Source organism: Crocodylus siamensis, chromosome 4 (assembly GCF_052110815.1).
Source record: "Crocodylus siamensis isolate JL-2025a chromosome 4, ASM5211081v1, whole genome shotgun sequence".
In the NCBI taxonomy this organism is placed as follows: Eukaryota; Metazoa; Chordata; order Crocodylia; family Crocodylidae; genus Crocodylus; species Crocodylus siamensis.
This window is the reverse complement of record NC_143398.1, coordinates 225,756,154-225,769,529: the sequence shown is the minus strand read 5'-3', so window position 1 is coordinate 225,769,529 and position 13,376 is coordinate 225,756,154.

Here is a 13,376-nt window from a genome sequence, read left to right as displayed (position 1 = left end):
TCATCAATGATTTTTTGTGCTTTTGAATAAACAGCATGATACTCAACAATCATCCATTACCTCAACCTGAGATCAGAAAAGTCCGTCCATCTGTGTTGTCTTTCCTTCTTTCACCAATAAAGTCTGAGCAATTGGAACTTGGCACCATAGAAAAGTAAGGAGGAAGGAACCTCAGAAGGTCATTTAGTCCAGCCGTTTGCTCAAGGCAGGATCACCCCAAGTCATGCAAGCAGCCAAGTGACACTTGTCTGCCCAACCTGCTCTTGACAGTGTTCTGGGATGGGGATTCCACAACTTCTCTGGATAGTCTGTTCCAGTGCCTGACCATCAGCCAGGAAGTTCCTCCTAATCTCCAACCTAAATTTTTCCTGATGAAGCTTGAGGCCATTGTTTTTAGATTTGTCAATTATAGCCACAGAGAAAAGTTTATCTTCATCCTCTCTATGATCACCCTTCAGATATTTCAAGACTGCTTTCAAATCTCTCCCCTCCCCAGCTTTCTCTTATGCAAACTACATAAACCTAGTTCTTCAGTCATCCCTTCTAAGTGATGCCTCGAATCATTGTTCTTCTCCTCTGAACTTTCCAATCTGTTCACATCTTTCTTTAAGTGTGGAGCCCAAAACTGGACACAGCACTTCAGGTAGTCCTCACCAGTGTCTAATAGAATGGAAGAATCACTTCCCTTGATTTGCTTTTGTTAACATAGAAATTAACACCCAGTATGCACCTGTTAACACCAGCTAAGTCACTGGGTTTTTGCACTGGGCAATGCAATAGGGAATCCAACCCTTGTTAGCTACAATCAAATGGGGAGTAGGATTTTTGTAGCCCACAGGAACCAACAACTACAACAGCTAGGTCCAACAGGAAAACAAACCCTGAGATTGGGGCCTAAGCTCATTAGGTTAAGTAGAAGCAGCTGAGCCAAGCTGCAGCCAATAGGGCAGCCTGATTAGCAGCCAGAGTAGCAAAGCCTGATGAGCCAATTGACAAAATGTGATGGAGATCTGTGGCACATAAAACCAAAGCTTGGGAGCTAGCAGAGCAGTCTGGCCCTGCAGACTGAAAAGAGAAAATTTCCTGTGCATGGCAGCTCAGGAGATGTGCTGACCAGCACCAATTCTGTCCCAGAGAGCTGCAAGGGACAAACTAAGGGGGACATAGGTCGTGCGGAAGTACTGACCCAATGTAGGGCGGATTTTTGTTGCACAGCTATTGTTTAAGTTTTGATTACCTTAACTGGAGAACCAGGTTGTGGCTATGGGAGAGGTGTGGAGGCCACAAAGAGGTGCCTAGGCTGGGGTCAGGGACCCAGTGACCTAGAGGAGCTTGGCCAAGGCCAGGAGGGCCAAAGCCACAGTAGAAAGGCTGAAGCCAGGCCAGGCTTAAGCTAAGAGGGTGAAAGCCTGGTGAAAGCCACTGATGTCCTAGGCAGGTGGCAGAAGGACTAGGGCCAGGGACCCACGGGACAGTGATTACTTTCAGAGCCAGGGGTTCAGCAGGCTAGGCAAGTTGTTTAAACAAACAGGGCCGGTGGGTCCAGTGGACAACTTGGAAGAACAACTGCGAAGCATGGGCTTGGCTGCTGGGATGGAAGGAGGCCACATATAGCCCATAAGGCAACTAGTGTCCTGAGGCACTAATAGGGCCAGGAACACCCTACAGTAGGCCCCCGATTTATGTGATTCTGACTCACGTGTGTCTCGCATTTATGCAATTTTTTTATTACAGTCTGGACTGGAAAATGCCCCTTGAGATGCACATCATTCACGTATATATATGAACGCTTAGAAGATTACATATATACACAAACACCTCACAAGATCTGCAGGCAGAATCAAGCAGAGCTACCGTTGTGGTAGCAGCATCTCAAGATGCATAAGTGAGACACTAGGTGCACCTCCAAAAGGCACCACCAAGAAAAGCGGGGAAAAAAGCTATGACTAAGGTATGTCTGGAGGGAACCCCCCCACTATTCTATTATTTCCTATGGGGAAAGTCGTCCTGACTTACTCAAATTCAACTTACATGAAATTCCCCCGGAATGCAATACTCACGTAAATTGGGGGTCTACTGTACCATAGTGTCACAGGGGCAAGGTGGAGGTAGATTGGGCTCACTCTGGGGCCATAGGAGCAGCCCAACCCTTATAAATAACATCAAGGTATGGTAGGTAAAGTAGAAAGGGAGGGCACCCTGGAGCTGGAGTGGGGACAGAGGTATACCAGCCAGCAGGGTTCATCACAGCCACCTCTGGGCCCTGATCCTGTCACAGACAAGGTCTACTGTAACCCCCAGGTCCTTCCCTGCAGCACTGCAGTCTTACCACTCATTCCTGAGTCTGTATTTGCATACGTGGTTATTCCATCCCAAGTGTTGGACTCTGTACTTGCCCTTGTTGATTCTCATCTGATTGACTGCTGGCCATTTTTCTGGTCTACCCCTGCTTTCCAGAGCATATGTAACTCTACCCGACTTGGTGTCATCTGCAGATCTGTTAAGCATGCACTTAGTTCCATCATCCAAAACATTAATTAAGATATTAAACAATATCAGACCTAGAACAGACACCTAAGGAACCATACTTGATACCTCCTTCCCATCTAGTCACTGAACCCTTGATGACTACTCATTGAGCCTGATGATCCAACCAGTTATGTATCCACCATAAGTGACAAGTCTGTTGATGCTGAATGAGACCATATAAAATCCAACTCATTCTTCCATAGGTGTGTTAGTCCTCCCATCTTACAGAAACCAAGACTTTGTTAAATAAAGCAATCAAATATGACTTAGAAACTAGAAGAAAGCAGATTTGAGTTAGAAGATGATGTCATTTTACACTGAGGACTGCATCAGCATACTTTAAGCAAAAAGTATGAAACAATATTTCCAATTTTTAAAAAATCTTTATGAACCTACAATATTGTTTTTGATATTGGCTAGATTTACAGTGTTTATTCTGAATTGTGTTTACTGCATGATACTTAATGATCGACTTGCTGCAGTAAATAATTCAGGACATCATCCTGTACTCCATTGTTCTTCAGGCATATGGATTTTTTTTCTTCAAAGCTTGAATTTCTACTGTATGTGGAAAATTTCCAAGCTCTCTAAGGAACTGAATACAGGTTTTATAATTATAACAATCTCTAGCCTAGCACCTGTACATCTGCTCTATCCTATGGGGAATAGAGCAAAACAAAATGTATCAATTCCCCTTGGATAAAATTTGACAGAATTTCCATTTTTCAGACCACCTAGGCTGATTATTTTTAGAACATTATGGATTGTTATTAAGCAATGGTGGATTGTTGTGAAAATACAGAAAAAAATGCATAGCATTACCCTTCTCCAAATAAATGAGAGCTGCACCATTGCTACTAATCCTTTTATGGAGACACAGCTGAACCGCCACACAACACAGCTGATATACTCATTTTATATACCTATATCAGTCTTTGATAGGATGGGAACATGAGGGGCCTTGAACAACAAAGCATTGTTAACTGCTTTTGTCCTCACACACTTCTCTCCCAAGGGTAATATTTTAAAGATGTTTTAGTCTGAAAACTGTAACTGTCACCTGAAGTATTATATTCCTTACTCGCTCATGCCCCCTGAAAAACAGTTTATATTGTTGGTGTCCTAGAACTTCATTAATACAGTTTTGTAATGTTGATATTATATGTCACAGGGGTATTTACCTAGAGCAGGGGTGTCAAACTTATTCAGCCCCACAGGCCATGGGGCCAGTCCGTCCCCCAGCATACCTGATCTGGCAGCTGGTCCAGCCAGTCTGGGACCCGCACTGCATGTCGCTGTGCTAAGTCTTCCTTAGTAGGAGTTTCTCTCCCTTTCCTTGCCACAGCTATCCTGCCCTTTCCCTGATGTTTCCCTCTCAAGTTCTCACCTCTTAGCCTGAATCATTCCTTCTAAAGGGCCCTTCACCCTTGCTCCCTTCTTCTTCCTAATGAGGGAAAAGGGGAGCCCATTACACATAGGGACATAGAACTGGAAGGGACTTTCTAGACCATCATATCTAGTCCCCTGCATTAACTGGCAATTATTTACGCAAGCAATAATAATTGTCCTTTCAAACCCTCCCATACAACTACTGCAGGAGAAGGCTTGGAGTTCCTGTTGTTTCAAAAGCAGGCAGGATGTGACTGAGGCTGAGCCTGAGGCAGGCTGTTCATGTGGCGGGATGGCAATTAGGGACCACGCCTGAGAAGCAGCTTGCAGGTATGGCCAGGGCCGATTGTGGAGGCATCTGACTCAGGAGCAAGGGCCGAATACGAAACTGGGAGCTAGAGAGAGGCTGAAAGTGTGGGATCTGATAAGGGGCCTAGAAAGAAGCTGAGAATGTGGGACCTGACGAAGAATCCAGAGGACTTGTTGTGGGGTCTGGGTGAGCCCAGGGAGACCAGGGGTTTTGCTGGCCTGAAGTGGTTCCAGGGCCAGAGGGGACCAAAGACCTGAGAGGACCACTGCTGAGACTGGGGGTCTTACTGGCCTAAGGTAGGGCCAGGAGGCCTGGAGGAAACCACACTGAGCCGGGGTCAAGGGGCTTAGAAGTCTACAGCCCAAGAGGAGCAAGGAATGGGCATAAAAACTTATCACCTAGGAGGGACATGTGACATCAGAGGTCAAGGTTATGATGCCTGGGAGTAGCCAGGAGAGGTGAAGAGCCCAGGCAGGACAGCTAGGCCCTAGCAACTGAGGCCAGGACCCAGTGCCAGATTTAGGCTTAAGCTACTTAAGATACAGCTTAGGGCCTCACAATATGAGAGGCCTCTAAATAAGAGAATAAAACATGATTCAGTATCAAGTTTTATAATAATCATTTGGTAAATAAAGATATAGGAAACTGACTATAAATATGGGCATTTTTGTTCTAATATGACAAAAATATACATACATTGGATTATTTTTATTGCATGGGGCCTCTTGAAATGGACATAGCTTAGGGCCTCAGCATGTCATAATCTGGCACTACCAGAGCCTAAGGGATGGTCCTGGGTAAGACCCAAAACTGCACTCTACTGGGTCTGGGGGCACAGTGGTGAGACTGCTTGTGAGAGGGCAGCCCCTAGAAATGGCCACTGGTGCCACACCACAGGGAAGGGTGAGCATAGGGCACCCTAAAACCCCAGCTTCCACTGCATTGTAGGCTACCACTTGGCAAGGAAAAGCTAAGGGAAAATACTGAGATAAAAGCATGGGCAGGAGGTTCTAGTGGGAGCAGAAGGTTCAAGAGGCCCAGAGAAGGGCTGATAAAGAGTGGGAGCAGGCCAGAAGAGTCCAGAGATCCAGCAAGGAGTCAGCAAAGAGTTTGACCCAGAGATGCTAAGTGAGAGACCAAGGGACCTGATAGGCCAGAGAGGGGCCAAATGAAAGACTTAAGGGGTCAATAGCTCAGAGGGCCCAAATAATCCAGTGTCTGGGGAGGACCACAAGGATCTAGTGCCCAGGGTGGACTACTGTGTGGGACCAGAGAAGGTCCAGGAGCCTGAAGAGACCTGAGGGGTCTGATAGCCCAGAGGGGCTGAGTCTGTATGGGAGAGTCTGGTGCCAGGGAGGGACTAGACACACAGAGGGTCTGGTGCCCAGTGGGGACTACTGTATGGAACCAGAGAAGGGCAAGGTGTCTTTAGACAGTTTGGAATGTGTGGCAAGCCTAGGGAAGGGCTGAGGGAAATCAAGTGAACATCAGAGAGTGATAACACCTGCAAGGCATAAGGCATGGTGTAGGGGCAGATTGGAGCCATGCAATTAGCCCATAATACCTGGGATTCATTTAGCCCAAATACCTGGGATCATTATGGTAAAACTAAGGCAGCCTCCTGTATCTAAATAAAAATTATATCAAGTCATGGCAGGAAAGAATATGGGCTGAATGCCCATAAAGCAGGGTAGAAAAGAAGGAAAAATAAAAGGTTGCATCCAGGGGCTTTATGGCCACCCCTGGAGATGGTGCCCTGTTACAACTACTAATCACATCACCCAAACATCACCAGTACCATATAACATGCCAAAGGTAACAACAAGAACAAGCTTGACGAATCGGCCTGTGTAGGCAAACAATAAGCTAAAAAGAAGGCATACACCTAATGGAAGGGAGGGGCCATCACCAAGGAGGATTATATCTCCATTGCTCAAGACTGTAGGGGGGCTGTTAGGAAGGCTAAGGCGAAGATGGAACTGGGACTAGCAACCCAGATCCAGGATAACAAAAGTCCTTTTTTAAATACACAGAGGGTAAAAAAAAAAAGGTACCAAGTAACTTAGAACCACTGCAGGATATGCTAGGAAACCTGGTGGTGACATCAGACAACAAAACTAACCGCTTTAACAATTTCTTTGCCTCCATTTTTTTGAGCAGGGACCGGGACATCCCCCCACTGGGATCCCCAATGGGCCCAGGGGAGACGCAGCCAGGCCCAGGGTCAGTGAGGACCTAGTCAGGGAACTTCTGGAGGGACTAGACATGTTCAAATCAGCAGGCTCTGATGATCTCCACCCCATGGTGCTGACGGAATTAGTAGAGGTCATTGTGGGACCCCTGGCACAGCTTTACAAGCAGCCATGGTGCTCTGGTGAAGTGCCGGAAGAATGGAAAGGGGCCAATGTGGTCCCCATTTTCAAAAAAGGGAGAAAGGACGTCCCAGAAAACTACAGGCCCATTAGTCTTACGTCAGTCCTGGGGAAGCTCTTTGAGAAAATTATCCAGGAGCACATCTGCAAGGGACCAGCAGGGGAGATCATGCTTAGGGGCAACCAACATGGGTTCATTAGAGGCAGGTCCTGTCAGACCAACCTGGTGGCCTTCAATGACCAGATCACAAAATCCTTGGATGCAGGTGTCGCGGTAGATGTAGTCTTTCTGGACTTTAGGACGGCCTTCTACACTGTCTCTTACCCCATTCTCATTAAAAAAATAGGCGACTGTGGCATTGATGCCTACACAGTCAGATGGGTCACAAATTGGCTGGAGGGCCGCACCCAGAGAATGGTGGTGGACAGGTCTTTTTCGACCTGGAGGGATGTGGGCAGCGGGGTGTCCCAGGGCTTGGTCCTCGGGTCCACACTGTTCAACATCATCAGCGACCCGGATGAGGGGGTAAAAAGCACTTTCTTCAAATTTGTGGATGACATTATGATGTGGGGAGAAGTGGGCACGGTAGAAGGGATGAATAGGCTGCAATTGGACCTGGATAGGTTACAGGGGTGGGCAAATGAGAACAGGATGGGTTTCAACACTGACAAGTGCCAGGTGCTGCACCTGGGAAGGAAGAACCAGCAGCATACCTATAGGCTGGGGAACTCCTTTCTCATCAGCACAGAGGCAGAAAAGGATCTTTCTGTTATCATTGATTCCACAATGAACATGGGCCGCCAATGTGGGGGTGCGGTCAGGAAGGCTAATCGCACCTTGTCATGCATCCACAGATGCATCACGAGCAGGTCCAAGGAGGTGACATTGGTCAGGCTGCAGTTGGAGTACTGTGTCCAGTTCTGGGCGCCACACTTCAGGAGGGATGTGGACAACATGGAGAGGACCCAGAGGAGGGCCACTCGCATGATCGGGGGCAGCAAGGCAGGCCCTACGAGGAGAGGCTACGGGACCTGAACCTGTTCAACTTCCACAAGAGAAGGCTGAGGGGGGATCTGGTGGCCAACTACAAACTGGCCAAGGGGGATCAGCAAGCTATGAGAGAGTCCCTGTTCTCCCGGGCAATACCAGGAGTAACAAGGAATAATGGCTATAAATTGGCTGAGAGTAGGTTCAGGCTAGACATCAGGAGGCACTACTTCACCGTCAGGGTGGCTAGGATCTGGAACCAGCTTCCAAGGGAAGTGGTGCTGGCTCCTACCCTGGGGGTCTTCAAAAGGAGGCTAGATAATCACCTTGCTGGGGTTGTTTGACCCCAGCATTCTCTCCTGCCCATGGCAGGGGGTCGGACTTGACGATCTGCTAAGGTCCCTTCTGACCTTACCAACTATGAAAGAACACTTCCAATGCTCTGCTACTGCAGTAACAGGGAAGTGCTTTAAAGACTCTAGGGAAAAGAGCATGGTCTATACCAGGGGCCAGATGCAGTCTGCTAGGCCATTTCTTTCTTAGGGCCCCTAAAAAAATTTAGAAAATTAATATTATCTGCCCTAGGATGCCTGTCATGCGGCCCTTGATGGCTTGCCAAAGTTCAGTTAGCGGCCCTCTACCCAAAATAACTGCCCGCCCCTGGTCTGTACCAAGGGTAGGGAACCTTTTCCATCTGTGGAAGAGAAAAGAAGGAAGTTCTTCTTGGAGGGGAACTTCAGAAACAGAGGGTGCTAGAACCCAGCTACCATTTCTCTATACCATGGCTCAAGGAGTGTATCTGCAGCTGAAGCTCCCACCAGTGAATGCCACACATCTGCAGACCAGATGCAATGGTTTTGCAGGCTGCAGATAGCCAACCTCTGACCTATATTACACAGAGAAAGGCAAAACCCCCAATAGCCCATTTCTTCTTGGACTCAAATTTAGCAACATATTACATATTATCTCATGCAGGAGAAAAATGCAGGAATAGTGCCATAAATCATAATCAACTAAAAGATATATTCTGAAATGAAAATGTTACTTCTTTGGCAGGAGTAACATTTTTATTGTAAAATTTGAAACCATTGTGAAACAAGTGTTTTTGCTTTGTTTTTATTTTTACACAGATTCTCCTAGTTTTCAAATAACACAAGACAGATATAACCTAGTTAAATTGTAGACTAAAAATCAATTATATTCAAGTTAATGAAAAAAAATCCCATTGACTCCAGTAGAGCCAGGATTTTATCCATGGTGTTTTCTTACAGAGCCCTATGAAAGTTAATTCTCCTCCTCCACTCTCATACCAGCTCTACTATACTGTCATTGTTTCGTAAGCCCTTACCACTTGGAAAGTGTCCATATGGGGCCACATCTTTGGCCCAATACTCCATTCATTTGTACTACTTTGATATAGCAAAATTGAGAAGCAAACCTTGTTATTTTCTCCAGAAGTAAAATAAAATAGTCTCTCATCTGCTTCTTCCACTTCAGTCATTTGTGTTTTCTGAGCTAGAGGTGGGGAGGAAGTATTTTGATGAGCTAGGGTGTGTGTAGACCAAACAGGGGCTCTAAATTGAAGCGGTGGGTCTTTAAAAACACCACTGCAATTTAGAGTGAAGTAAACCCCCCGTGTTGTGTATACCCATGTCTCACAGGCATCTGTAGATGAAACGAGGGGCATGTGTGCATGACACTTTAAAGCGCTTTAAAAGTTTTTGCACCGCTTTAATGGTGTTGGTGTTTGCACATGTTGGCAGCATATTGTGCATTAAATCCCAGCCACTATAGCACATTTGGCAGTGTAATACACCTTAAATGACTGTGGGGCACAATAAACTAAAACACCTCCATGGAGTTTTAGTTTGCTGCCCTACAGCCACCGAGCGAAGCACCAGGCTCTGTATGGCTCAGGGGCTGGCAGCAACCCAGGAAGGCAGGGTCTGCTGAAGGAGGAAAACGAGGAAAAAGGTGGTAAACCTGATCCTCCCCTCCGTCCCTGGAGCCTGCTTGCCTACATGAGCTGCGTGGTGACCTGGTCCTTCCCTCCCGAGCTGGGTGTCTCCAGGGTGCCACCTGGATTGGGGGGGCACCCGCTGCCACAGAGGGAAGCACCAGCTGCCCCGCAGCCCAGGGACCACTTTGCCTCCTGGCTGCTTGCCCTCTCCTCCCTGCCACTGGAGAGGGAGTGTTCTGGTCTTGTTCTAACTTATCATAATTTGGCTTTGGGTCACTAAGACAGGAACAGTGCAAAGATAACAATTGGCCCCAACTTTGAACTGAACATATTGAGTCTGGGTACATCTGCAGTAGGAAAAAGGCTAAGTATGTCTGAGAACTTATTACTACATAGTAAATCTGAGAGCAACACTATATCTAGCAACTTCTATATGCATATTTCTAACCTGTTCACAATAACCAGGTCTAGAGGAAGGCTGAAGCTAGAGGAAGAAAATATAAAATTGATTTTAATACATTTACAGTGTAATGTTCTTATTGAACGTGTTTATGAATCATAAACAATGTTAAGCCTGTGATTGACTGTCTCCCACAGATTCTTCTCTGTTGTGCTATTGCCTAGTAAATTATCTACTGTTCAGAGTGTGTGTGTTGGTTTTACTTCTGTAGATGCAACACCTTTCATTTATCTTTATTAAATTGCATTTGGTTGACTAGGTTCCAGTTTTCTAATTGCTTAAGTTTTTTCTGAATTCTTCTATTCTCTAAAGCACTTGCAACCCATTTCAGTGTTGTATTATCTGCAAACTTGATGTGGAAGCCCTCTATTCCTACAGCCAAGTACTAATAAAAATACCAAACAGCTCTGGACCAAAAACACACTCTTGTAGATACCCTCTTCCTTCAACAGGTCTGCCTTAATTATGGCAGGAAAAAAGTAACTGTTAATGGACTGGCATCACAATAAAATTTAGATCTTTGAATTCTGTCTTCAGGGATGAGGTCCATCTTCAGCATAATACACACGCTCAGTTTACTTATAAGGGCAGTGTTTTCAGCCAACAGCCGTTTGTAACCAGAGCTGGTCTTAGAGGTGGGTAGCATGGGCAACCACCCAGGGTGCCGTGGTCAGGGGGAGCCGTGCACACACGTGCACACACACGCACATAGCTTGCAGCTTGGGTCTTCACAGTTTCTGCTGCCCTGAATATTAGGACAGTATTTTCTAGGGACAAACATCCTTCACACAATAATGTGGTATCTGAAATGCCACAGATAATCCTATATCTAATCAGAAATACTGTCATGTTCTCAAGCAAGTTCTTACTGAGTTGCTTTAGTTCAGTAACATACTGTTCTATACTTTGTTCTGTTGCTTGTTTGCAAATAACAAATGTGTCTTTTGAGAGTCTCATTCTTTTTTGGCAGGCAGTACTTCTCAAGTTTGGACAGTATTTTACTTAAATGCATATTTTTACTTTTTTCAAAGGTAAAGGTGCTATAAGCATTTAGTGCTTCCTCTACCACAATATGCAAGAAGATTGAAGATCAATTTTGTCATTTTTCTCTTCTGCTCCTGTGGGTGCTAGGTACCACTCAAACTTTTGTCCGAATGCCCTCCAGTTTTCTGCTACATTGCCCAACATCAGAAGGGCAGGTGAAGATTGCAAAACTTCCGTGACCAACCATCCATTCACTCAATCTATAACTGTGCAGGCAGATCACTTAGTGGCCTTTGCTCAGGGCTCTGTTGCTCTGCCTACTCTCAGTTTTCAACATCTTTTTTTCAGTTTGGATCTTAAATTCTTTCAAGTTCTCTCTCATTAGATGCTTCTGATACCATCTTATGATCACCAGGTTCAGTAAATAGAGCCATGATAAACAAGAACAGCTATCATTAAGCCATATTGTGGAATAGTAGGCAACCTCTACAGACTCTTTATCTGCATCTAGCTAGCTGTGCTCTGAGGGATCATCTCCCATTTTCCAACTCCCTCAGACTTCCTGCTTGGGAGCCTTTCTAAATGACAACTTCTATCACTTTACAAAATATTCAGGTGTGAAAAGCAATAATTCAAGTAAAGTATCCTTTAGAAAGGTTTGGAGGTATTATAGAAACATTATGCAAACATACCCTTTTCTTTCCTTCTCCTCAACAGTATACCATGGATTGAGATTATCTCCCTGTCCGTACTTAGCTGAAGCAAGGATTTAATGTGTGTGTAGACAAAACGGGGGCCCTAAATTGAAGCGGTGGGTTTTTAAATCCACTGCTTCAATTTAGGGCCCTTAAGACCCCCATGTCATGCACGCACCCTGCACTTACCTGCCTCTCTGGTGGTGGGGAGGGGAGGGCAAGCTGCCAGGTGGAGCAGTCCCTGGGCTGCAGGGTGGGGTTTGGGGGCTGTTGCTCTCCTCCCGAGCAGCAGCAGCCCTGGCTCCTGTGGTCTCGGGACACTGTAGCTGCGAAGGGAAGCACTGGGCCCCTGCACAGCTCTTGCAGGCAGGCAGGCTTCAGGGGGGCGAGGGGGAAATCAGGCTTGCTGCTTTTCTTGGGCAGAGCCTGCTTTTCCAGGCTACTGCAGTGCTTTCTGCAGAGCCCCTGAGCTGCACAGAGCCCAGTGCTTTGCTCCACGGCTATAGGGGCAGCAAACTAAAACTCCTTGGAGGAGTTAATTTAGTTTTAGTTTGCTGTGCCCCAAGTCATTTAAGGGGCATTACACCGCCAAATTTCCTACAGCAGCTGGAATGAATGTGCAACATGCCACCAAGGCATGTAAACAGCAACACTGTTGAAGTGGTGCAAAAGCATTTAGCCCGCTTTAAAGTGTCGTGCTCACACGTCCTATTTTGTCTACACGCAGCCTTAGAGAGCAAGAATGAACATTTAGTTTGTTAGTAGCCCTCCAGGAAGAACTGGACTCAAGACCCTCCTCTCCTTTCAAAACCACCAAGAATAATTTAGGAGGATGTTACACTTAAGAGACTATTTAGGTTTTTATGTTGTTGCTATCATGATCACATTTGAAGTAAAACCCCTATGTTTCATAAGTAAAGCTATTAGCTATATATCTGAATGGTATCAGAAATGGATCTTACAGCAAAGCTCTATCTTTCCTCCTCGCTCCCTTATAGTCCTTTTATCTCTTCCATGCTTAAAGCACATATCTAAATTACAGGTCTTTTAACAGTTTGTTCAATGGAAGGAAACATAGGCCCTTTGTGTTCAGAATTACTGTTTTTATTAGGTTACCAAACTAGCACTGACAACATGCTGTTATTCAGGTGTATTGTTCCACAGTACCACAGTGACGATAAGCATAGCAACAACTGCATCAGAGGCAGGAAGAACAGCATGACCGCAAACTCGGTTTCATTTGATGTTTTGGCGCATGCAGAACGTTTGGAAATGAAACTCCTATTAGATGCTTTTAACCTTTTCATTCAATTTGAAAGATATGTCCTAAATGTGTGGCCCTTGACAATAAACTAGAGAGGAAATACTTCACTGAAATATATCACATTAAGAGTGTGACAAATTGCACTGACAAGTTAGTGATGGTAGCTTGTCTTCTGCTGGAATAAAATGAAAGATGCGTTGGTTGGAGAGTAAAAAGGGTTCTGTGTTAATAACTGCTTTACTAATTTGATAAAACTTACAGATTGTATCCAGAAGTGAAATGCAAAACAACAAAAACGAAGAATAAGGAAACACAACTCCCCCCATCAGATCTATTTTAAGAGCTCCCTTTGAAAAAGCATGGGTCTCAAACAAAGTTGTAAGAGAACAGATTCAACTGGATGTAACAGGTAAGATAAACAACAC